Genomic DNA, 27,362 nt, shown 5'->3' on the forward strand with positions numbered 1-27,362 from the left:
AACCAGTATCAGTTTCGTTTCTGATCTGTCTTTCGTAGTAGTAACCAATCACTGGTCTCTGCGTCATACTGACCACAGCCAATGACTGCCCTCTTCCTAAGCACCGCCTCTGGCAGCCATCTTCAGATTTGGAAGCACGTGAAGTGGCAGTATGACCAAGTGAAGAGCCGCAGAGGGGTAGGCGGGAGGGTTCGCATGTGAATCCATGCCAGACCCATGCTGGAGAACAACAGTTACAGGTAAGTAACTTGTTCCTTCTCCAGCATCGGGTCTGGCATGGATTCACATGCTCATGAATAAAGAATACATAGCAGTACACACATGCACAACCACGGGAGGTGGCAAAGGCTCAACATTAAGCAGTACAGCAAACTCAACATTAAGCATCTTACCTCCTCACCAGGCTCACCTCAGGCGAACAGGTTGCGCAGCACTGCTTGGCCGACCCTGGACTCCTCCCTGGAATCCCGATCGACGCAGTAGAATTTCGTGAAGGTGTGCGTCAACCTCCACGTAGCAGCCCTGCATATGTCCAGCAGGGGCACACCAGAAAGGAACGCCGTGGTAGCTGCGATCGCTCTGGTGGAATGGGCTCTCGGACGGCCAGGCAGCGGTCGGTTTGCCAACCGATGACAGTACATGATACAGCCGGAGAGCCATCTGGAAATGGAAGCCTTCGAGAGAGCCTTCCCCTGATTGACAGGTCCAAAGTTCACAAAGAGTTGTGACGTCTTCCGAAAACACTTCGTGCGGTCCACGTAGAACTTCAGCGCTCTAGCCACATCCAGCGAGTGCAAAGTCCTCTCAGCCGGCGACGAAGGCGACGGGAAGAACACAGGCAACACCAAGGGTTTGTTGAGATGGAAGTCCGACGGTACCTTGGGCATGAAGGAGGGGTGCGTCCTGAGCACTACCCTCGTGTCGTGAAAAGTCAAGTACGGGGCCTTGCAGGAAAGGGCCTGGATCTCTCCCACCCGTCGTGCGGAGGTGATGGCCACAAGAAACGCTGTTTTCCACGACAGAAACTTCAACGGGGCCGAGTGCAGAGGCTCGAACGGAGGTCCCATGAACTTGGTCAGCACCACGTTGAGCTCCCACGCCGGGGCCGGCGCCTTCACCGGCGGGAACGATCTGAACAGTCCCTTCATGAACTCTTTCACCAGACGATGAGACCACAAGGACGTCCGGCCCGTGGTTCTGGTGTATCGGGAGATCGCAGCAAGATGAATCTTGATGGACGCGTGTGCCAGTCCAGCTTTGGCCAGCGTCAGCAGGTACGGCAGTACCTGGGGAGCCGTAATCCGTAGAGGGTTAATCTTCTGTGCGTGGCACCAGACAGAGAACCTCTTCCATTTGTGTCCGTAGCATTTAAGAGTCGAGGACGCCCTGGCCTTTGCAAGAACCTCTCTGCAGTCGGCCGGTATGTCGTATCCTCCAAACTCTAGCGCTGCAGGAGCCAGGCCTGCAAGTTCAGCGATTTCGGGTCGTGGTGGAGGATGGCGCCTCCTTCCCTGGAGAGTAGATCCGCGTCCACCGGCAGCTTGATTGGCGGGGACGCTGACAAGTCCAGAAGGTCCGGGAACCATATCTGCCTCGGCCACGCAGGTGCGACGAGGATCATCCTGCACCGTGACCTCTTGAGCTGGTTGACGAGCTGGATTAGCAGTGGCAAAGGAGGGAACGCGTAGAGGAACAGGCCCTCCCAGGGGAACGAGAAAGCATCGCCCATGCTCCTCGCCTGGGGAAACCTGCTGGCGAACCTCCGGCACTTGGAGTCCGTCGCCAACAGGTCGATCTGGGGTGTGCCCCACCGTCGGAAGAGGCGATCCACTAGATCCTGCCGTAGTTCCCACTCGTGGCACGAGCGCAGCTCCCTGCTGAGTGAGTCGGCGATGGTGTTTTTTATCCCTGCCAGATGAAACAGCACCAGAAACATCCTTTGGGCGACGGCCCAATGCCACAGGTCCTGCGCCTCCTTGGACAGCGCTGGGGACCTGGTTCCGCCCTGTTTCCTGATGTAAAACATGGTGGTGGTGTTGTCGGTGAAGATCCTCACCACCTTGCCCTTGAGGGACGGAAGGAAGGACCTGAGGGCCCAGAACACTGCACGGAGCTCCAGGACGTTGATATGGAGGGACTTCTCCGTCGGGAGCCAAAGGCCTCTCGCGTGCAGATTTTCGGTGTGCGCTCCCCACCCTTCCAGGGAGGCATCCGTGGTCACCGTCTCCTGGTGGTCTGGGGTCTGGAAGTCCATGCCCGCCGTCAGATGCACGCGGTTGCCCCACCACCGGACCGCTCGGCGGAAACTCTCGTCGAGTGTGATCCTCTCCTCGAAGCCGCCCGTCGTTTGGATCCAGCGCGCGTCCAGGAACTCCTGCAACGGGCGCATCCGGAGCCTGCACATGGGAATGAGGTAGATGCAAGAAGACATCATTCCGAGGAGGGACTTGATGGACCTCACCTTGGCCGCGTCGGAAACCAACATCCGCTGTACCTTGCCCACGATGGACCTGGTCCTTTCCTCCGACGGGGAGGCCAGAAGGGACACTGTGTCGAGCTTCGCTCCCAGAAACAGTGCGTTTTGCGCGGGTACCAGGTGGGACTTGGCGTAGTTCACGGAGAATCCCAGGTCCGTGAGAAGTTGGACGGTCCTTGCCATGTGCTCCAAGGCGAGCTCCCTCGTCTTGGCTCGGATGAGCCAGTCGTCCAGGTAGGGGTAGACGTGGATCCCCTTGCGGCGCAGCTGCGCCGCCACCGGTGCAAGGCACTTGGTGAATACCCTGGGTGCCGACCGTAGTCCGAAGGGGAGGGCTTTGAACTGGTAGTGACGCCCTTGGACCACAAACCTGAGGAATTTTCGGTGCCCCTTTAGGATGGGAATATGGAAGTAGGCATCCTCCAAATCCAACGACGACAGGAAGTCTCCTTCCTCCAGCTGCCCCAGGACGTGCTGGAGGGTGACCATCCGGAACTTCTGCGCCTTGATGAACTTGTTCAGACGTCGCAGGTCTAGGATGGGGCGCCATCCTCCCGTCTACTTCTTCACGAGGAAGTATCTCGAGTAAACTCCGGAGCCCCGAAGCCTCTTTGGGACGAGTTCGATGGCGCCCTTCCTGAGCATCGCCTTTACCTCCAGGAGAAGCTGAGGGACGTGAAGCTCTTTCCTGGCCACGGGGGGGACGCGCGGACACCTTCTTTGAAACTCGAGCGCGTGGCCCCGGGCTAAGGCGTCCAGCACCCAACGGTCGGTGGAGATGGACTCCCACACGCTGACGAAGCTCGCCAGCCGGCCTCCCACCGGGGTGCTTCGGTGGGGGCCCGACCCCACGGCCGGTTCAATCCTGTTTCGACGAGGCTTTGCTGCCTTGACCTCCTTGGCGACGACGGCGGGGTCAGCCAGACTTGCCTCGTCCTCTGTAGGCCTCCTGAGACTACGAGCGGGCCGCTTGACGGTAGGTGGAGAAACCGCCGCCGGAACCTTTGGAGGCGCCCTTGCCTCCGCTGCTCCGAAAGGGCGTCCGTCGTTGCTGCAGAACCCCAAGGGCCCGGGCCGTCTCAGTGTCCGCTTTAATGGCCTGAAGGGAATCGTCCACTGTTTTCCCAAACAGGTTGTTCCCATCGAACGGCATGTCCAGGACTCTGGTCTGTACGTCTTGACGGAAGTCCGTAGCCTTGAGCCATCCACACCGCCTAAGGCACACGCCGTTGCCCAACTGGCGAAACCCAGTGTCGGCGATGTCCGTCGCAATAGTGATGGCATGGTCCGACGCCACCTCACCTTCCTGTAGGATCTCCAGGGCATCCGCCCTCTTGTCGTCCGGTAGGAAGTCCAGCAGGGGAGCCAGTTTGTACCATAGCTCCCTGTCGTAGCGGGCCACGATAGCCAAGGCGTTGGCCGCTTTAATCGTCGTCGCTGCAGACGAGATGACCCTGCGTCCCATAGCGTCCAATTTCTTTCCCTCGCCGTCCGGTGGGGAAGTCGATGTGGAGGCCGCACCCCCCCCCCCCGCTTTCTTCCTGGCCGCCGCGGAGACGACGGAGTCCGGGGTAGGCTGCGCCCGGAGGCACAGGGGGGCCGCGTCCGGGACCCGGTACTTCTTCTCGTACCGGTCTCTTCTAGCTGGCGTCGTGGAAGGGTTCTTGAGGAGGGCGAGGCCCTCATCCCAAATTTCGTCCAGTAGAGGCACCGCGAGGACCGTCTTCCTCTTGGCCTCGCGCCGTTGATAAAGGAATCCTTCCTTTTTCTTCTCCTCAGGGCAGAGTTGGAAAAGCTCGGATGCCCTGGCGATCATGGAGTGGAACGATCCAATCTTGTCGGGCGGAGAAGCCCTGGTGGGAGGTGACGACGGTAGATCCTCGTCGTATACCTCGTCGTCCGTACCCGTCGCTGCCGTGTCAGTCCCCATATCATCCCCTCGGGTGGACGGGGAGGAGGGCTGGACGGGGCGCGACGGCTGAAAAGGAGGTGGAGGGTGAATCCTTCTTTTCTTGGGCGGGGGAGCACCAGAAGGTCCCGGATCCCCCGACGGGAGAGGTTCCTCCGTCGGCAACGGTAGTCTCGTCCTTATCTCTGAACATAAGGACTGTATAGCCAACAAAATGGCCGCCGAGTTGTCTTGCGGCGCTGGCAGAGGGGAATCCGACGGGCGATCAGGGGCCCCGTCGGCACCCTCGACGATGTCGTCGTCACCTGCGTCGGGATCCATCCCGACGGGCCGGACTTCTTCCACGCCAAGGCCGTGGCTTAAGACCTCAATCAGCTCCTCCTCCGAGGTTGAGGCCGAATCTACGACGACGACGCCCTGCCCCCCCTTTTTCTTCCCCGCCGGGGATTTCACGGGGGTCCCATCGATGGGCACAAAAGAGGACTCCCTCCGAGGTGGCAGGGAGACTCTGAGCCCCGAGGTCGCCACCACTGGTGTAGCCTCTACAGGCTGAGCCAGGGCCACCGCGACAGTATCGATAGAGGGCTTGGCCGGATGGATTAAGGCCTTCACCACCTTAGGTGCGCTCACCGCCTTATCCTTGAGGGGGGGGGACACTGCCTCGCTCCCCCTCCGATGGGGCCTTCGAGCTCGACCGGGGCCTCTCCAGGAGCTTCGCCGGGTGCTCGCCCTTCCTCTTACCCGACCCAGAGCGTTGGCTCGTGGCTGAAGGTGCCGGGGAGGGTGCGCCCTGCCTGGCGCCCGTAGAGCCCGACCGTTCGGCGCTCCCGGTGCCAGCGGACTCGCGGTGCTTGGCCTTGTGTTGGACCCCCGTCGCCGGGGCGTCCTCAAAGGTCTTAGAAGACCGCTCGGATTTCTTCCTCTTCTTCTCGCCTGACGGGCTCTTCCCTTCCAGCCAGTTGTAACGCTCACCTGATTCTTGCAGAGGCGCCGGTCTTGACTGGGCGACTACCGTATCTTCAAAGGTGATGTGTAGCACCCGGTTGGCTCTTTGGGCTGGACCTCTGTGCACTGTATGCCTGACTTCAAGAGTAAGATGTCTGCAGACAGAAAATATGGGATTAATGAACTGGGGTTATTGGGGTGTCCCTATCTCTTCCCTTTTTTGCTCTCCTGTAGACCCCCAAAGGTTAACGCTCTCACCTTAGGTAAGTGAATGCCGAGCTCTCCATCTGCCTCGGGGCAGGGTGCTGTAACCAGTTTCTTCACTGGATCGGTAGCGCAGGCCTCTTGACTTCAGAGGACTGCTGTCCGTCGTTTACTGCACGAACGGTAAGTTTCGAGTAATTCTATTGTCTTTAAAGTCTTTAGCAATGATGTCTCTTGTTTTGCAGGTTCCGGCGATGGCGGATGACGGGCTGAAGTGAGTTGAAGATGGAGTCCGTATGATGAATAGAAGCGCTTGGATGCACGTAAGTAAGCGCTTGTTGCCTGCTTCACGATGCGCTCTAACTGTCTTTTATTTTGCAGGTACGAGTTCGGAGCGGCTGCAGGGTGCCGGAATACCCACTGGGGTTGATGTGGAAAGGAGTAATGGCACGTGAGTATCAAAGTTCCCCAATGTCTTTAAACGCACCTTGTTTTGTCTTTCAGATGCAGGATGCAGCGCCGAAGGCCTCTGGAGCGTGCGAAGAGTCGGTAAGCTTTTGTCTTTCAGATGCCGGAATGCAGTGTGAAGACCTCCGGAGCGCACGAAGAGTAGGTAAGCCTTTGTCTTTCAGATGCCGGAATGCTAACCTGTTCTTTCTTGTCTTTATAGGTGTTGCTGAAGACTGGATTCAGGATGGTAAGCCTTTTTCCTTAGGCCCAGGATCCGATGCAGAAGACACGATGAGCGTTCTGCTGCAGAGGATGCAGAATAACGCAAAGCAAGATTCATCCACCGGGTGTGGTTTAAATAGCCTCCTGTAGTGCTTAGGTGTCTCCTTCCACAGCCACGCCTAGGTAAGAAAAGAGTTCCTGCTTTCCAGAAGAGTTCCAGTGTTCTGAATCTAGGGAGTGGCTCCTGCCCCACCCAACAGGAAAAGTAGTTCCAAACAGAAGAGGATCAGAGGCTCAGCTGGCAGGCAAGTAAGCAGCATGGTCTGCTGCAGGTAAGTCCACCCAAGCATCATGAGCCCGGCGCTTCCAGCGCTGGGACTGGGCACATTTATGAGCCTGGTGCCACTGGCGCCAGGACTGGGTCCAAAAGGTCCCAATTGGGACTGGTTGGCCCTCGGAACCTGGGTTATGGATCTGCTTCCAAGGGAGTTGGGAAAACCCTGACCTTTTGGAAGCAGAGATCATGACACCAGTTGGCGAGACGTTGATGGCGGTCCTTCATGGTCCGCTCCGACATATTGCCGCAAAACGCACAGTCCTTCTCCACGTGCGTCTTGTCCTCATGTAAGCAGTAGAGACAAAAGGAGTGTTCGTCCTCCTTAAAGACGTTCTGCAGCTGGCATCCAGGGCAGATCCTGAACAGCTTTCCGGGCGTCGAGCTTCCCTTCTCCTGGGCCATGTCCTCCAAAAGGGGAACTCGACGAAATCTTCAACCTTGAGGGGCGCAGACGAATCCGACAGGGTCCCCGTTGATCGGATGGAGCGTCGGTGGAGCTTGAGGCTCTTTTGACCGAAAAACCGAAGTTTTTGAGAAAAAACGTGAAAAATAGCACTAACACTCGAGAGCAATAGCACGAGGATCCCAACACATGAACGTGCGGTAAAAATCTGAAGATGGCTGCCAGAGGCGGTGCTTAGGTAGAGGGCAGTCATTGGCTGTGGTCAGTATGACGCAGAGACCAGTGATTGGTTACTACTACGAAAGACAGATCAGAAACGAAACTGATACTGGTTTTTTCTTTACCGAGGATTCCCAGCCTGACGACGGGGAATATTCATGAGCATGTGAATCCATGCCAGACCCCATGCTGGAGAATGGGAGATATTTGGCGGGAGGGCTCTAGTATTACTTTCGAGGAGCTGCGAGAAGAAACTGGGTTGCACAAGGGCCAGTACATTACATATTACAGAATGGTGCAGCAAATTAAAAGAATATGGCCTGAAACAGTTCTGGAGGAGGAACCAGATGCCACCACAGATATGATATATGACATAGCAAAAGAGGGTCATGAGATTTCCAGAATTTATGAAATGTTTATGTCGAAAGTGGGGAAGGAAGCCACGCAGTTAAGAATGGACTGGGAAATGGAAGTTGGTGCCCCGATGGAGGATGGGATGTGGGAACGGGTGCAGGGGTATCATAAGAAGGTATCTAGAAATGCGAGACTGAAACAGATACAACTAAAAATTATGCATAGGGCATACATGACACCTGGGAGGATATCGAGGTTTGAGAATGGAGGACGGCAAGCATGCCCCAAATGTGACGAGGAGAACGCGGGCATGGTTCATATGTTCTGGTCATGCCCGATCATAGAACGCTTCTGGAGTGCAGTGAAAGAAAAACTGGGGAAAAAGGGGTTAAGATCGTAGTGGACATAGTGTGGGCCTGTCTGTTGGGGGGTTTCCAAGATCACGGAAGCTCAAGCATGTGAGTAAACTGAAGGACCTGGCTTATGTGCTTGCTAAAAGAAGAATTGCCATGGGTTGGAAGACATGCCATATGCCAAATGTGGAGGTGTGGTGGAGAGATTTACAAAAATGTGCAGAAGCAGAAACTATGGTATGGCAAGAAGCTAGTAACACAGGGGGGGGGAGAAGACTGAGTCCCTGATGGCCTGAAAATTATTGATAGCCGAGCAGTCTGGGTCAATTGAAGACCCGGCAGATGCTATAGAAGGGGAGACCGCAGGATGCAGAAACAGAAGGTTAAAAGAAACAGACTCGTAAAGGGGGGAGGGAAAGGGAAACAGCGACTAGAAATAATGGAAGTATAATGAAGCCGTTGAAGGTTGCACTGCTTGTTTGGTTTGTATTGTTTTGTTGTGTTAATAAATCAATAAAAATGTGTAAATAAATAAATATGAAATCAGCAGATTGGTCCTCTGAGTCGACATTTAAGACATTTTATTTCAAACCAGTTTTTTATTTTTTTATTTTATTTTATATGGTTTACAAAATAAACCTTTACAAATACATTAAGTAGAAAACACAAGAAGAGAAAAAAAAAGAATTTCATTTCATATATATTAGAAAGATACTTAAAGACCCAATTATCCCTTTTTAAGGATGAGAAACACATTACAAATCAGTTTTAGATAAAAGAAATTCAGTGCAAGTTAAAAAATGCGAAATGATTTTGCCTATTAAAGATTTTAAAAAAAGGCAGCTTCACTTTACATAGCATCAAATCTTAAAGAGATAACAGTAATGTTACAAAATTTCATCATACAGATTATCATACAGTTTAATCAGAGGGAAGGCGCATACAGATCTAAAGATTTGATAAATCCAGCCACAGCAAGACCATCTTTAAAATTAGAGATGTCAAGACACCGAGACCAGATGAGATTTTCTGCCCCCAAAATACCTAGGGTACTGAATCTTCCTAGATAAAGATCCCTAGGACCTTTCAAAGCTATGCAATCTAAAAAGAAATGTCGAGTAGATTCAATTACCCCAGGAGTATGACAAAACCGGCATGAAAGGTCTAAATCACTAATCACCTTCCTTCTATGAAGAACTTCCCTAGTAGGGAGGAGATTCCATCTAAGCTTAAGAAGGAGTAAGCGAAAATGACGGTTAGGGATTTGAGTCAGTATAAAAGACAAGCAGCCTCTCTTCTTATGGTCAAATTGTAGACCGTTAAGAGAAGGGTAAAGATGCAATTTTTCAAGCGTGTGACTCCAATCAGCACTAAAAAGGGATTCCTTGACTTTATTAGGGTTAGTTAACAGGGTATCCCTATCTGTGGAAAGGTCTGATAACGTCCTGTCACAAAGGTCACGAAAACTAGAAAAATATGGGTTACGGTCTAAGGATCCCTTTGCAAAGAGGGTTTTACCCACATCAACATAGAGGGTGTCATGTTTGGGGGAGAGCAAGGCAGAAAAAAGGGTTAGGACTCTCCAAAGAATTCTAGCTCGCAGAGAGACCAAGCCCAATTCAATCTCTTTTCCTCCAATAAATACCTTCAGGAGTATCCCAAAAGGTCAGAAGGGCTAGATAGTGCAATTCCATTCCATAAATTAGCTTTGGGGTAGCCTTACCATTGAAGAAATCGACAATAGGCTTAAATGAGAACATACCATATTTTTTATCAAGCTTAATTGATTGTGAGATAAGCGGGAGCATTTTATGTCTAAGGGAACGTCTTAATTCAATGGCTGATGGCTGGGCCAGAATAAGGAATCCCAAATAGACAATTTTGTGTGCTCTGGTTATGTTTTCCCCGCCAATTTTCCAGATTTTTTTGTTCCGCTCTCTCCCCCTTAAGAAGACCATTGTGCGGATTTTACACGGGTTGATTTTTAACCCGTTAAGAATGGCATATTCTTCAAATTTGCAGATAAGCCTCTGTAGGCCGACTTTAGTATGGTCAAAGAGAAGGAAATCGTCGGCATATGCCAACCATGAAAGCCGAAGAGTCCCCAGTTTAGCATTCACCATGCCTGAATTTCCAAGAAATTCCTCAACATCTGCAAGATGGAGGATAAAGAGGCATGGGGCTAATGAGCAGCCCTGTCTAACCCCAATACGAGTCCTAATCCTTCTAGAAAGTGTTCCTTCAAGATCAATCCTAATATGGACCCCTGAGTTCTCATACATTGCCATTATTAAGGAGAGAAGTCCTGGGGAGATCCCCCACTTTGACAGCTTTCCCCCAAAGTTTTGACCTAATTACCAAGTCAAAAGCATTTGACAAATCAATTGAGGCAACAAACAGAGATGCAGCATATTTAGCCCAGGTTGAGCTCTGGAGGGCAGTTAGAATGAAACCATTAAGATTGGTAGAATGACCAGCCCTAAAACCGGTTTGTTGCTTTGGGAGAATATGGTTTTCCTTAATCCAGACAGTCAAATGGGAGAGAAGCATAGAGGCAAAGAGCTTACAGTCCGCATCAATAAGAGAGTTTGGTCTATAATTTTTGACCCAAGTTTGTTGACCTCTCTTAAAGATGGGGACAATAGTTTTGCCCAAATTTCCGGTTCTGCTTTAAAAGGGTTATTTGTTAAACCATTGGGCCTAGGGGCCCTTGAATTCTTAGCTCTGGCAATGAGACCAAATATTATCTCGTAATCAATGAGGGGACCCAAGGATCATTTAAATCATTCTGCCCTGTTGAACAAGATTCTAGCCCCTCTCCCCCTGTGCCATAGAGTTCAGTGTAATGCTCGACCCATTGATCCTCTGGAATGGTATTCAGCTGGTCAGCTACCATCACATCATTTTGGCTAGAAAAAATGGCCCAAAAAGCCCTAAGATCTCTCTTAACAAGTACTGTAAGCATAGACTCCACATCATTTTGTAGCAACTAGCTTTTCTTGATTTGCAATCATTTTTATATTTTTGGCGGATAGTTTTAATTTTGGTGTTTTTATTATCTCAATCAATGTCGAGTACTTGAACCTCTCTAATAAGTTTCTGAGTATATGCCTTTTGATTGGCCAACTCCTGATCAAACCTATGAGAATGGGATTTTTTAGGGAAACCCTTCCTAAGAGAGCCAGAGATACTACTATGGAGAGCACTGAGAAAGCTATCAAAGTGTAAAGTGTTAAATACTGCCAATTTCCACGAGAAAGAAGTATGGTTAAACAAGGAGATCAATTTACAATTAAGGAGATTAATATTGGCAGGTGACCGACGTATCCCTGTTCCTTGTCCCACTGTTTTAAGATGGGAAGGACCCCCAGTGGGCAACAATTTCATGGGGAAGGGAGAGGGAAAGATAACCACCAGAGACCCATGGTCACTCCATGGGTTAAAAGAAACCTCAACCTCAGGTGAAAGAGAAGACAAGGAATGGTCTACAAAGACAGTCTATAGTAGACGTTGAGAGACCTCTATGCCAAGTAGGGCGTGATGGAAGAGTAGCATCAAAAAAACCGTTAAGGCAGGTTAACCCAACCGAGTCCAGAGCTAGATTCCAGAGTTTACCCCAATCAAATTTCTTTCCTCGCCGATTATCATCCTCCCAAACCAAGGCCAAATCATCATATTTGGCCTCGGATGAAATGGAACAGTAAGAATTAAGATCACCAGCCAAGATCAACTTCCCCTTGGGGCATGAAGATCTCCATGTAATTACCATATCCGCAAGACTTTCCAAAAACGAGTCAAGAACAGCAATGCCCTTATGCCAATATACATTAATCAGAAGAATATTAACCAAACCATCAAGGGACGTGACCTCCAAAGCCAAAATACCAAAAGGCGTATCCGCAATAACCTTGCTCCTGAAGTCAAGAGAAGCTATAGTTCCAATAAGAAGGCCCCCTGAGGCCCTCCCTCCTGAACTGGATTTAGCATTTTGAGAATGGATAACAAATCCATCAACAACGGGTGGGGAGAGCAACCAGGTTTCCTGTAAGAAGAAACAGTGTGAAGCACTAATCACACATACTGTATCAGTGTTGGTGAAAAGATGGGTACTTCCCCTGGAATTCCAGGAGAGAAAAATAAACTTATTCGTGGACAGAGCATGAGTAGCTGTAAAAGGGGACTTAGAAGAAGAAAGATCATTTCCACAGACTTGAGGTAACCTGGGCCCAGCTTCTTGCGTTTCCATTGAATCTGGGCGTAAATTGCCTCCGCTGATACTGAGGAGCTCTTTCCGGATGGAACACCATTGTAAGGTTTCCCCTATACTCTTCACACCCTCCATGTTTACCAGTAGGATGATTAGTTTGTAACAAACTTACTTCAAAACCAAGCTGCATTAAACCGTCCTTTTGGCCCATTATTAGTTCTAAAACCACTCTGGATCTAAGAACAATATTGCTCAAATCTACGCGTCCCTTAATGGGAAAGAAAATCCTTTCCATATCATAGCAGGAAATGAGTGAAAGAGAGGGAAGTTGATGGAAAATTTTTCAAATATTTCCACGATTGAGACAGATAGGCATATCTTGACCCCAAAGGCTAGTAAGCTGCAAGATATCTAGGGAATCTTTAACCTCCAATGAATGAGGTAAAGAGTCAGCTATACTTTTAGTGAACTGACTTAGATAATCAGCTTCCAGATCAGAGCCCCTAGCACCCCTTAATAAAGACCTATTTTGAGAAGCATATGGTCCCAAAGGAAATCTTTCAGACAAATGAGAAGAAATCTCATTTTGAGGTAGTTCGGGGCTGGTGGAAGAGCTATGATGACCATTAATTAAGCCTCCATTTGGCGGCTTACAATTGGTTAAATTAAGAAAATTAGGAACATAGAGGCCCTCCACTGGCCTAAATCCCATAACACTCGCCCCCATTATAGACTCTGTATTGGTCAAATGACCATCTGAGTGACAAGATGGAAGGCTATCTATAGGGAGAGAAGAGGTATTAGGGGCCCCGTCCTGAGTCAAACGTGTAATTGGAGTAGGAACCCCCCCAGTAAATGAATTTGTACTAAGAAGCTCCTGAAATAATTGTTTTACTATGTTGAGATTAACCAGATTCGCCGATAAAGGAGGGATAATAGGCTCAGGGTGGATAGAAACTGATGTAGATGAAGCATTACAGAGGGTATTAAGGGGAGCTGCTTCCGAAATGGGTGCCATCTGCTTCCAAACAATTTGGGCATCCAATACAACTGGAGCGTTATTGTTTATAGGCTCCGGTTGAATTGAAACCCTTTTTGGAGGGCAGGTAACAGGAGTTTCCTCGACCCGCCAACTATAGCCAACCTCTACCCCATGGATATTGTCCCCTAGTATAGGACTAACTACCAAAGGATCAGGCTGACTAGGTATAGCAAGAGTAGACAGTAGTGAGGTTAGTCCAGCAGAAGCAGTAGCTACAGTTGAAATAGCAGTCTCAGGTACTGCTAGTTCCACCGGATTCTTAATCCCCTTGAGAGGGGTAGGAATTGTTGCAAACACAGGGGCACTTGCCAAAAAAGATTTTTAAATAATTGATTAGTATAAGAGTTAATTATTTTCATATTCTTCTGATTTTTTGTTTTCTTTTTTTGTTGGTTATGCTTTTTTTTTTTAACTATATGAGCAAAGCCCTTTGACTGTACCGAAATCTTAGTAAGGTCGATAGTGTCAACCGGTTTTTCCAAAGTAAGATCAGATTTAAAATCAAATAACGGGGCAATATTGTTTCCTTTAGGTGATTCAGCCATTGCTTGAATAGTAGGTCCTGAGGATAAACCCAAAGAGATTGGGCTTAAAGATTTAAGGGTCGGCCCCTCTAGGGCTTTCTCTACTAGGGGTTTGGTAATAACTTTTGTGGAGGTGATAGCGAGATCTGCATCAGGGATGTGGCCCCCTTGTACAGCCTCAGCTTTGGTAGGGGAAATCAAAGGAGGTTGATTAGAAATTCCCCTGTCCATACAATGAAGGGAAGTCCCTGAGGCCCTGTTAGTCACGTCCCTTGGGAAACTAGCCGTTTGAACACTTAAGGCTATCTTGACCGATGGCACTTCCATAGTTGGTTGAGTAGGGAAAGCAGAGTCTGGAGACTGTTTTATTATTGAGGGATGTTCTTCTTTGATAATTTTAACCAATTCTTCAAATCTGTCCAGACCTTCCAGCCTGTTATAGATTTCAGAGAGTAAAAGAGAATGCGATCTAACCTCTGACCATATATTGTCATAGAGGCTCACAAAAGAACTGAGAACCATATTCAATGCAGATAAAGTGGGTTGAGTTCATTTTATTCTATCATCTGCCTCTTTCAGAGTGTGGTGCATAGCAGACTGGCTAGCATGATCCTTTTGTGAGTCTGAAAGTAGACCCCTTTCTCAGAGCCAATTTTGCTTCTCAGCGTACTCATCAATAAAATTAGTGAGTTCCAAGGGAGAGCCCACGTAAGTGGCATCACAAGTTTGCTGAGTTACATTATTTATGTTAATGCATTTGGAATCCAAATGACTCTCAGCTATTGCCTTGTCTGCACACTCTATGATACTAATATCATCAATATCATTATCTCCGGGGTCTTCAGTCTCCAACTTCTTCACTACATCCGCCAAATGCGTGTGATCCAAGGTAGCCACTGTTAAAACTGAATGCAGAGGTTTGATAAGGGTACTAGTGGCTGTCCTTTTTCCAAAGAAATTAGATTTTTTTTTCCCTTGGATAGCTTTACCCTGAGAACCCGTATAAGATTTTATTTTAGGAGAATTAACCAAAGGTCTTGTGAGTGGAGTTTTAAACAATATGGGTTTCACTGTGGGAGTGTTGGCAATGCCAGCAGGTGTAGCAGAGAGAGTAACAAGAATAGAGGGAGTATGGCTAACCCCCTTACCAGGTGAAAATGCCTCAGTTAATAAATTAGTACCAGCAGTACCATAGTTCCTATCGATCTCTGGTGGAGGCAGTTGTTGCACAGTAGACTCTTTAGAAAGAACAGGAGATTCAATAACATTCACAGCACAGTCATCCAACAGTAAGGTAGGTAAAGGCAGCCTAGGTTGGAGTCGAACAGGGGTTGGGTGCACAGAGTTCACCGTACTAACATTCAGGTGATCAGTGTGCATCCTTGCACTAAATAGGCTGCCCCCTTCCTCCAAGTTTGAAGCTAAAGTGGCTGCCAGGCGATCTTCCTGTGCATCTATGGAGATATCTTGTTTTCCAGAAAAGATGCAACTGTTATTGGCTGGGGTACGTGGAATAATACCCATCAAATTAAGTAAATCAGTCCTATCTTGCGAGTGAATTTGGGCATGAGCCATACATTTTTTGGAAACAGAATCCTCTAGAATGTCTGCTATTGTATGTTGTGACTTGCACAAAGGAATGGTAATGGATTTTCCTGATGGAATACAATGTATCGAGGGAGGAGAAAGAGCCAACACTACGGGGAGAGGAGAGTCCAGAGAAGCCTCCATAGCAGCCTGACTCCTAAGTCCCGTACGCGTCATTCAAACCAGTGGAGAACACGAAGGGACAGAGGCAGAGAGCTGTAGGCTTTAAGAGCGAAAATCTCTATAGGTAATAAAGTAGAGGGGCTCCTAGAGATAAAATCTATAACCAATAGAGTAGTAGACAATATTTAAAAATGCACTGAATACAAGAATTAGCAGAAATACATGAAATAGTCCAACCAGTACAGTTTAAAAACAGTAATAAAATACAGTTAAATATGGATCTCCTTCAAAAATAGGCATAGAAATCGGAGCAGAATATAGCAGCAAGTATGTCAGTTGATTGTTCAGAAAAGGGTCAATACTTAAATGATGAAACCATTAGGTAGCGTAGATCTTAAGGAGCTCCGAGTAGTAAGGTAAGGAACGCCCGACAGCTAGAGGAGCGGCCAGAGTCCGACTCTCCCCCCTTACCCTAAATACTATTTAGTATTCGGCTGGTGATGGAATGTAGGACCTAAGTCAGTGTTACTCACGAGACTGTTACACAGTCGTCACAGGTCACAGCCGAACAGCAAAACAGTAGCTCCAGCCCTTACTGCCTCCAGGGCTTAATGCCGCAAGAGTGGTTGGGCCGGCACTAAATGCGGGCTAAGAGTCACGTGATCCGTCACGTGACCGTGACGAAGTCCGCCTCCTCCAGGAAGTGAAAGAAGGCCCAGCAAGAGCTCTGCTTAGCTCGCAGTGCTGGTAACATGTGGAGTACTGCAGGCAAGGTAAACGTGTACAAAGCAGTGCGCTCCTTTCAGGAATAACAAAACACCAGTGTCAGATATACCGAACAGAGTGGTAGCAAGCTTTGAACAAGCATAATGCGAGCCTCCTGTCTTGTCATAGAATAAAGATTGCCCACGCTGATAGCTCAGGAAGTCTTCATTCTATTAAAGACAAGGAGGCGAGCATTATATCCTGCCCTGAATAACAAAGAAATGAATCTTGTGATATTTTGTATGCCAAGCTTTGTTCATCCCCGCCTTCATGGTACCTTTTCTGTTCTTGCAGGAGATGACCAGAAGGCGCCTTGAAAGGATGTAGACGAGAGACAGAAGAGGTTATCGCAAGTTGTCCCCGTTAGACCAACGATTTATCACAACAGAGGAGCAGTTAGCAAGTTCTTATGGCTCCGGCGTTCAATGACTGTACACATGCAGAACTAGAACTCTAATGGCAGAGAAAGAGGAAAGGACATTGGGTTCACAGTGCTTATACCCCATGCTGGGTGCTGATGGGTGGACAGACAGGGGTCAGGACTACTGAAGGCAGGAGGATCATGGGAGTCGTGGTTCAGGACACTTATGAGATTTTAGGAGATGTTAAACTTGAACTCACTGTTTACTTTTTTCTAATGTTGCACCAGAAAAATATTAAAAATAAGTTAAGTGTTAAAGTGCTGAGACGGCAGTATTAAAGAAAGAATAAGCATAATGCTCGCCTCCTTGTCTCTAATAGAATGAAGACTTCCTGAGCTATCAGTGTGGGCAATCTTTATTTTATTTTAAAATTACTCTGGAACAAAAACTCTCAAGTCACTAAAATGTGTCTTACATGAATGACCGCCAACTGATTATGTTGCCCGCTGATCCATACACACTGCCTCCCCATTGAGGGCCATTTCTCTGAATCTTGTTCTCCGAAATGAACAGTTCAGTTTTCTTCTCCGTCCCCTAAAGGGGACTGCCCACAGAAGCCCCTTGCTTCCCTCTTACATAGACCCCTCCACAACTTACTCTTCTTTGTTCCTAAAGGGGACACTCCACTATGTCTCCACCCAGCCCAGACGTATGCTCCTTGAGCCCATCTATCCGCTTTTTGCTGCCCCTCACTGCCCGCTACTTCCTAATACACCCACCATGTACACTTTCGCCTCTCCACAGGGTGCCTCCTCGACACTTAGAATGAGTGCCTAATTGCCAGGGGCCAATACAGGACATAGAAAGTAGACAATGACTTTAAGTGCCCTATATTTGAACTTCAGTTGTGTCGTGAATCAGTATGCTGGCGACTCGCATCGAAATGCGAAGGATTCTTCTAAGAAGGTACGTGAACCCCTGAATCCATCTGTAAAAAATGGCTACAATTATAATTTGTGTTTGTGGAATTTGCATATGCGCCAGAATGTTTCTCCGATTCTGACTTCCTTTAAGCAGAAAAAAAAGAAACGTTGTCTTTTTCAAGTGTCCCAAGCAGCACACCAAATAGTCTTGCAGATAAGAAGCATAATGTTGCCTTTGATGATAGAAGCATGACATTTGACACACTTTTACACCAAACAATATTGAAGATTCTTAGCTATGAGGCCATTACAAATTTTACCTGACAAAATCTTACAGCCATTGTTAAAAATGTTCCCCTATGCTGTTAGGATTCCTTTTTTGAGTATCGTGTATATTTTTGCATTTGTGATGTCTGATTTAGACCTTCGACGTGTAAAATTACACAATGGTAGTGGCACGGATGGCTTGAATAATTTCACCAACACAGTAAAACCATTCCAGGGTTTTTATTCTGGATTTTTTAGATGGCAGGATTTAAACTACGGAGATCCTTGGCCTACCGTGGGCTCCCTCCACCCTAGCACATGCTTCTGTTTCCCCCAGGAATGCATTGTAACTATTGATTGGTAACATTCACTGTCTAGTAAAGCCTATCCTATTGGTGAGGCCCTAAGTGCTGTAGCCTTATCTACCTTACTCCTCCCCAATCTTCCGATGTCCCACAATGAGATCAATGATTTTTTAAGAGGATGCTTGCTCCCTCACAGTCTCTCCTCTCTCTCACCCCTGTCCCTGCCCTTGCCGTTTTGTCTCTACTCTGCTCTCCTATTTTCACCTCCTACCCCACCTCTAATCTTCTTAGTTCTTCCCTCTCTCATGTCACCTCCTTTCTCTCCTACTCCCTTCTGTGGTTATCTCCTTTTCTTTCTATCCAATCCCAACGCTTCTACAACTCACTCCCTCCTCCTCTGTTCCTCCAGTATTCATACACTCCTCCGCTCTCGCTTTAAACTGTCCTTCCCACCTACTACTACTCTCATCGCACACATCACCCACCCGTCTGTCATTCGAGTCTTTTTATGCTCATATCGCACCTATCTTTCACTCACACTTCCTCTCTCCCTTTCACTCCCAGTCTCTGCCAATCTCTGCCAATCTCAGCTTCCACTACTGTAAGGAGGGCATGGTATCAACAGTAAGAAAGACACAAGTGACCACAGTTCAATTGATATTGATATTTTATTTCTATTGCGCTCGTACACAAGTGTTTCAGAGCACAACAGGGCAAGGGAGGGGAACAGGGGAGAACAAAACAGCGATCTTACTAGGCCCAGTGACATTGAGAACGTGCAAGTGCAGGGGGGAGGGGAAAAGCGCATGGAAGGGGGGGAGAAGTGGAAAGTGCGAAGCAGAGGAGAAACAGATTAATAATAATAAATACATAAATAATAAAGGCAACAGACAGGGTAGGTCTGATAAGTGCAGGAAGAAAAAGGGGGGGCTGTATGGGTACAGATACTACCCCAGTGCAAGTGGTGACCTGGAGGCAGTGCGGGAGGGTGGCAGGGTGAGCAGGTACCTGGGCCCGGAGGACAGAGGGTGGGCAGGTGCACAGTGCCAAGAGCGAACAGATCAGCAGGGGAGAGGGGGAGCAAAGGCAGAAGAAAAGAGGAAGGTCTTGAGATGCTTCCGGAACCAGAGATGGTTCTCCTCAAGTTTTAGAGTGGCAGGGAGGATGTTCCAGAGGGAGGCCCCAGCCGAAGACAGAGATCTACCCACAGCTCGTTTCTTTGAAAAACGATTGACCTTTTTTTTTCTTTTTTTTTTAAAGAAGTACAGGAGTGAAGAGCTCGAGAGGGGAGGTATTTGCAGAGGGATCTCTTAAGGTATTTTGGACCCAGGCCCCAGAAAGCCTTGTGGTCAATGCAGAGGGTTTTGAATTTAATCCTTGCATCCACTGGGAGCCAATGGAGAGATTTCAGAGCTGGAGAGATACGATCCCAGGGCTTGAGGCCAAGGACAAGTCTTGCAGTCCTGTTCTGGATTAGTTGCAGAGGCCGGAGAGTAGAGGCAGGTAGATTTAGAAAGAGGCTGTTACAATAGTCCAACTTAGAGAGAACCAGAGCTTGGGATACCATGAGCTTCTGGGGGAAGGAGAGAGGAGAGGAAAGGCAGAGTACTTTTGAGGAGGTGCAGTAGGAAGTTTGACTTTTTAAAGACCTCAAAGATGTGGGCGGAGAAGGAAAGGGTGGAGTCAAAGATGACCCCAAGGTTCTTAGCCTCGCAGGTGGGGGTAGGAGGAGGGCCAAGGGAAGCCGGCCAGAGAGTGAGTGGAAAGGATGGTGAACCTGTGCCGATGAGGAGGATCTCAGTCTTGCTGGCATTCAGACAAAGATCATTGGCGGCACACCATTCTTGAATGGCAGTTAGGCAATCAGAGATGAGAGAGGGAGAGGAGGTGGCCGTGAGCAGCCTGAAAATGAGTTGAGTGTCGTCAATTTGAGCAGAAAATGGTAATGCAGTTGGCGAGAGTTGCCAGGTATTGGTTGAAAAGCCAGGGCAAAAGGTTAGACCCCCCCCGGGGAACACCACAGGTAGAGAGGAAGATAGATTATAGGAAGGACCCAAGTTGGACCTGGGAGGATCAATCAGAGAGGAAAGAGCTCAGCCAGGCCAGAGCCTGATCAGTTTTCACTGAGACGGATGAGCAGGATGGTATGGTTGACCGTGTCAAAGGCAGAAGAGAGATCGAGGAGGATGAGGACAGAGGGAATGTTAGAGTCAAGGTTGGAGAGCAGATCTTCACGGATGTTCAGGAGAGCAGTTTCCATGCTTCTGGCAGCTCTGAAGCCAGATTGGTGGTCATGGAGACAGCCAACAGAATTGGAATGAAGGTTAAGCTGAGAGATGGCCAACTTTTCCATGAGTTTGCCCAGAAAGGAAGTAATGGAAATTGGGAGATAGTTAGCCGGACAAGAAGGATCAGCTGTCGGTTTCTTGAGAAGAGGATACCCAAGGGAGTGCTTCAGAGGGGAGTGGAAGGATCCTGAGGCAAAGGAGTGGTTGCAAAAATCAGCAAGGGCCAGAGCGAGTGTGTCAATGTGGTCCTTGATGGTTTTAGAGGAATAGGGAAGAACCTGTTTTAATGAGGCTTTCATATATCGGGCTTGTCTAGCGACCTCGTCAGGGGAGAAAAGAGGAAAGGACGAGAAGGATGGTGGGGTGTGTGGCTAAAGGAGGGTCAGCAAGCACAGATGGAGAGAGGAGAGGAGGGGTGGGGGTGGAGAGGGTGGACAGGATGTCCTGGGTTTTTTAAATGAAGTGAGAGGCAAGGGCTTTGCAAAGAGCCTGGGAGGCAACAGGAGGGGTAGAGACCTCAGCAGGGTTGGCCAGCTCCTTGCAGATTTTACAGAGTTCGACCGAGTTGTTAGATGCCGCAGAGACACAAGCATGAATATGGACTCTCATCTTGGTGAGGACAGAGTTGGTATTGCCTTTGTAGCAGGCGACAGGCCAGTTTGTCAGAGGATGAACAGGAAGCCCCCCATTTCCTCTCAACCACCCTACACTTACGTTTAAGTGTAGCTAGGTCAGAGTCATACCAGGAATTGCACTTGGTTTTGGACTTCAAACGGATCCTCATGACAGGGTCTAGAGCATCAGGAGTATCAGAAATTGAGGAGTAGAGCAGAGACAGGGCTGTGTCAGGATGTGAGACAGTCAGAGGTCGGGGGGGGGTGGGAGAAAGTGGCAGCAAAAGCCTCAACTGACACATGCTTCATGGGCCGGATGTCCGAGAAGGTAGGTGGCAGTTGTGGGGTAGGCTTGGCTTGGGGGAAGAGAGGGAGATATGAGAGGAGAGGAGGGAGTGATCACTCCAGGAGAGAGGAGTGGTCAGAGGGATGGAGAGGGGGAGGTCAGAGGAGATCAAGACATTGAGTGTGTGTCCTGAAGAGTGAGTCGGGCCAGAGGGGAGGATGGACAGGGAGAGGGAGTAGCAGAGGTCACGGAAGAGTACAGAGGAGGAACAAGGAGAGTCTAAAAGTATATTGAGGTCACAGAGGAGGAGTTGTTGAGTGGTAGAGGCCAGGAGGGAGGAGGAGAGGTCCGCCCACTCAGAGAAATTAGGCGATTTGACCAGGAGGCCGGTAGATGGTAGCCACAGTAAGAGAATGGGTAGGCGAGAGATAAAGCCTACAGACAAGGTATTCAAAAGAGGAGTAGGTCTGAGTGTGTTTATTGAACTTCAACAAGGGTATGATAGGGGGCGTGGTTTGGCAGCCATGCGATAGGAAGCAGCACTTCTGAGCTCCTAAGAGATCCTGTGGACAAATACGTAAAAATGGTCGAATGCGCCACGAAAAGATAGGAGATGGTGTTGGAAGGTGGTAGGAGCATCTGAGAGAAATCTTGCTGCCAACGAAGGTGAGTAGCCAACACACGTTGCGGCGAAACGAAATTGCGCAGACGAGGCAAGATGGCAGCCGTGTGCCCGCGGGCTCACTGAGGAGGCGCAGGAAAGCAGGCGCGTAACAAGAAGCAGCGAAGCAGATGGCAGAGAGAAGGTGTAAAACGAGGGGAGCCCTACGAGAGCACAGCAAGCAGTGTGCATATCTGGGCGTGCAGCGGTCCGACAACTGGAGACATTGCTGAAAGGGACCGGCACCAGAGACAGCAGGGGACGGAGGCGCGACGCAACGCAGTGAAGCAGACGCACCGCAGAGAACAGCGGACACCGGTAGGCAAGTGAGTCCGGGAGGCGAGGACGGGTAGCCAGAGAACGGCCCAAAGGGGGGAAGCGCACAGGACATAAGTAACAAACCCCCCACGCCTCACTAGGATCCTCATCATGAGGTGAGGGTGAATGGCAAGCAAAAGAGTGCTCACATGCGCAGCGCACCATTGTAAACTGAACCAGCAGAGAATACCGGCTGGCGCTTCACATACGAACAGCCAGCGAGGGTAGAGAAGGCCCGGCTATGCCTATAGACGGGCAGCTAGCATGGGGGGACATGTAAGGGAGGAAGGGTCTTTTTTGCCTGCCCTGTACATTCTGTGTAGAATGGATTGATTGCTCATCCCGTCGCAGGGAGACGTCCCCCTTGTCTGCCCTCTGACGACAGAGGACAGAAGCCATTGGATGAAACATACAGACTCCATTTTATGCCACCCCAAGACTCCATCTTTTTACTAGGCCGCACAATGATTTCTAAAAAGCCATCTCTCCCAGTGCCCAATGCCGCGCACTGCCAGCTCAGACACCCCCTCCACTTCCTCCCCTGTCTGTGCTGCACAAGCTACTTTCTCACGGAAGTACAGCCATGTATTGTTGCAACTCGCCTGTACCTTTCTCTTCCTCTGAGATCATTGCCCTGTGTGTGACCGGGCAGAATCTTGACTTGTGTACTCATTCATCTCCAGAAACCTGCATGTGCCCTGCCAACCCCCACCTTCTCACTCACTGTTCACGAAATCCAGACCCCTCTCTGTCCCTTTGATGCTGAAACACATCTAACCTCCTGGAGTGACCAGAGCATTCACCCACCGCGGCCTTAAGTCCCCCTGTACCATATATTCAATGGAGAAACAATACCTATCAATCTGTATCATGAGGCACCAGGTAGATCAAACCCTTTTGTGGCGGGCACTTGGGATAAGGCACTATATTTTATCGTTCCCTGAGGGCAAAGTATAAGCTGGATATATAGTTGTTAGTTTAACTTTATAGCAGCTCCACTAAATGTCAGAGTTTAATGTTGATTAGTTGCTTCTAAACTTTTTTGTATGTTGTCAGAATAAAGAGATTAGTTAGATGATCTGTGCCCGACGCCTCTGACCTTCACCCCTACCAGATGAGCCCTGCTGACCCACGTGCTACAAAAAGCAACAGCACTGCACCTGCCAATCAAGCTGAACCATCCCAGTATGGCCCATACTGCAACTTTGTAATGAACCAATTACCACGTAATATGCATCCCCTATATTATTCATCACGGATGATAAAAGTTGTTCTTAAAAATGTGTTGTTTCTGTATTGTTGGCAGAGCGCTCTCAGAGCAGCAGAGTGCTCTGCGTGCATCTTTTACCTGATATAGGTTTGCACACCTTGCAATCTACCGTCTAGTCTCATTCCCTACTGGGGTGTCCATTTATTCTGAGTTTGGGATCTGTGTTTGGGGAATGACCACCTTCATTTGGTTACCCCTTAGACGTGATTGATCCGGGAAGACCCCCGTACTCTGCGGCGAGATCCGGGGCACCCCTATCAAGACCATTGCCACCTACGGCTGAACGGTATTTAAAACGTGTACGCTCCAAAGCAGGTTCTGCGGGTCCCGGCTTTGCAAATACCGAACTGCTCGCCAGAGCGGGCGACGGCTTGGTTGGGGGAGGCACCCCAATTGTGGATAGACCGCGAACGGAGTCTCTAAGACCACCATGGACACATGAGTATTGATTGCAAGAAGAATTAAAGGAGGGAAGATTGGTGGGAGAAGGGGCAGATTAAAATAGTAGGGGAACATATTATGGGTTGGAGTGGGCGTGAGTGAAATTGAGTGATTGTTGACTAAAAGTGGCTTTTCTTCTTCGTATGGCCATTAGGTTTTTATATAAGGTGATGAAATAAGAGGAGATACGGGAATCTAACTTCGAAAGCGGGTGGAAGGCGGCGCTGCATAGTACTGTCTAGACCATTGTTAAGACTGATTTCTGGACTCTGTCCTGGCGGCGCAGAAGTTCAGAAGGCCAACCTAATTACTTGGAACAGGGTAACCTCTGGACAAGCCAGACCAATCAGGGTAGCGATCGCGGCGGTCAAGACTAGGTCTCAAGAGGGGTGAGGGTGACTGAAAGCCCGCAATGAGCACACAAAGCAAGGACACTTACAAATTACTCCAAACAGGTGTTATATTAAAAATATATACACATTTATTCCAAGGCCTTTGCAACAATGACCGTAGCGAGAAATCACAATAAAACTCTAGTAAACCAACACATACCAAACCAATACAATATATATACAAATACAAACGAGTCTAAAGCGTTAGATGCACGAAATGTGTAGTCCACCTAGAAGGGGAGGAAAACAGGCAGTGCGAAATAATGATTAGACCCAGTCCGCCTTCAGAGGCGCCTAACTAAAAGGAAGTCCAAGCCCTACGAAGAGTGGAGCCTTGTGCTCAAAAGTACCTGCACACGCTGGTGCCAACGGGCAAAAAGGGGAGTCTCTTCGAGGGAATTAGGCAGTTCAGTTTGGTGCACAAATGAAGAAGAACAGAGATCCGCGACTCAAGCGCAGCCTCCACTGTGAGCAGAAGCAGAGCGCGAGTACGGAAAGGCGTGCTGTTTGACACAGCGGGGAAAAGCTATGGGCTCCTGCAGGAGGGCGACCAGTTCCTAGCTATGCTACTCACCGGTCCCCGACGCAAGCAGACCCAGGCTTCTCCGCGTCAGTTTCAGTGCTGGCAGGTTCAGGGGAGCAGGGGACGTCTTGTCGTCGTGTAGATTCTGCAGCAGCAGAGTTGAGTTAAAGATGTCCCAAACGAAGTGAACCCGCACAGTTTGTTACCACAGCAGGGCAACGGAGCACCTGTGTGTATCTCAGCCAAATGTACACTACTCACTTCAGACCTGGGAATGCCAAGTGTACGAATCGTGTGAGAGTGACAAGGACTCGAAATACAACACAACCTGGCGGCGGTTACAGAGCAAGACTCCTGGGTAGGCTGGTTAGTCTGCTGGATGGCCCAGAGACACTTCTGAAGGCCTACGTGCAGGAGATGGTGAAGATGCCGAGAATAGCTGTCCCCGCTATTCCAAGGGTCGAAGTACCAGTACAGGCCTTCTGGTTCGATCCGAGGTAGAAAGGGTTTCACAAGGCGACAGCAGTGCAGAGGAGCAGTCCTTCAGTGGGTCACCAGCGATTCCTCGGTTCAGCCTCGTGGTTGCAGGATACTTGGCTTCTGTATTCCTTTGTTTGTGAGAACTCAGGAGATCGACATGGTAGTGGCGTTTCCAGCCCCCTCTTATCCACGGTTCCCTTCGCGCCAAAACGGAGGGGACCCAATGGGAGATCCGCTCGTAAAACACTCACACCATACGTGGACCTATCACGGACCACGGTGGTCCCAGGCATTCACACCACACTAGACTCTCTGGCACCCAGGATGTGTATTGGGACTAGACATCCCAGCCCACATCCTGGAGGTACACACAAGGCCTGTAGAAGCCCGCGAAAGCATCTGTGTTTCGCGGGAAAGTACATGCCCAAATAAGGAAGGCCCCGGGTCGGCTCGACCTGGGGAAGGTGAAGGGGGCAAGACCGTCAGCGGACAGGACAAAGGAGCCTCGTGGTCTGGCCATTTTAGGAGCCAGGCCACCATTTTGGGCTAAGGGCGAGAAACACGCTTAAAACGCCAAAAGGAGCTCAAAAACACAAGAAACGATCGCTGCCACCATTCCCGTCCGTGATTCACTTGCACCGATCATTTACAATCCAAACAGAGTATCTAGGGCCTGTAGAAGACTAGAGACCCAAGAGAGCAGTAACTTATCTTACAGTGCCCTCTTGTGTCATGTTGCACGAAAGCTGCAACATGATAAAGAAACTACGGAAAGCAGCCTTTCCCGGTACTGACTGTCTTAAGGGCATGTCAGTTTCCCCGTAAGAATGGAGCGAAAGCCCAGAGGAGTGCGGCAGAAGGCTGTACTTCTCTGGCAAAGTCTAGATCATGGTGAAAACAACAGCAAAAAGTTTAGGGGTTGCCACATGGAAGGAAAATTACCCACAATTAAGAAATCTTTCCTAACAACTAGTGCAGGAATATAAGTGAGGAAAAAGGAATAAGTAGGAGTCTTGTATATTGAATAGACTTGGTAAATAGCAGCAATCTTTTCTTTTAGTACTGATAACGTTTTTAGAGGTCGGCCCAGAAAGGGCCAGGGAGAGGTGAATGCGAAGTGTGAATGAAGGGGAAAATATAGCATTCTTGAAAGAGGGTAGAAGGTATGACAATGCATTACTTACCGTAAAAGCATTTCTGATGGTTGTATCTGCTTAGATTCACATGCTGTGCATAGGTCCGACATCCAGTGGTCACTGCGGAGTATTGCATTTTGTTTTTCGTAGTCGAAAAGGGGACGTCGACAAGGCGTGTCTGTGACACTATCCCTATAGTGACGTGCGTTGTACCCACAATCCCTCACGCGTCGAGGTCCCTCTGTTTGTATTTTTCTGCCCTGAGGGAGCCTTCTAGACGTGAGTGAGTACAGAAAAGAGAGAAATAAGGAAAGGATGTCTATGTTCCTTCCATCCGAGCGGGGAGGAAGGGCGGGCGCATGTGAATCTAAGCAGATACAACCATCAGAAATGCTTTTACGGTAAGTAATACATTGTCTTCTGATGTTTGTTAATCTGCTTAGAATCACATGCTGTGCATAGACTAGCAAGCAGTACCCGGAGTTGGCGGTGGGTTATGAGAAGGAACAGTAGAGAAAAGATGTCTTAATACTGCCTGTCCCACCTGGGAGTCAGATCTAGAGTGTGCATCTAGACAGTAGTGTTTTGTAAAGGTGTGCACAGAACTCCAGGTAGCCGCTTTGCAGATGGATTCAAGGGGAACATTTGCAATGAATGCTATGGAAGCCCCAGTGCCTCGAGTGGAATGTGCTCTTGGCTTGAAGGGTAGTTCTCTCTTAGCAAGAGTGTAACAGAGAGTGATGCATTGTACAATCCATCTAGATATAGTGGACTTAGAAACTGCATCTCCTTCTCTTCCTGCTGCCACAGAGACAAAGAACTGATTAGTCTTTCTCAGTGTTCTGGTTCTTTCCATGTAGAACATGACAGCTCTGCGTACATCTAATGTATGCAGACTTTTTTCTCCCAAGCTGGAAGGGTTTTGAAAGAACGTTGGTAGTTCTATAGACTGGTTTACAGGAAATTTCGAGATGAA

General features: G+C 49.0%; 1 protein-coding gene across 7 annotated transcripts in view; it reads right to left on the minus strand.

Annotated features, from left to right (window-relative positions):
* The window catches only part of C2CD5 (C2 calcium dependent domain containing 5), a 2,654,621-nt gene that overhangs the window by 1,283,112 nt on the left and 1,344,147 nt on the right, over positions 1–27,362 (minus strand). The gene's annotated exons all lie outside the window — the stretch shown is intronic.

The sequence above is a fragment of the Ambystoma mexicanum genome, chromosome 12 (assembly GCF_040938575.1).
Source record: "Ambystoma mexicanum isolate Mex_15411 chromosome 12, UKY_AmexF1_1, whole genome shotgun sequence".
NCBI classification, from domain to species: domain Eukaryota; kingdom Metazoa; phylum Chordata; class Amphibia; order Caudata; family Ambystomatidae; genus Ambystoma; species Ambystoma mexicanum.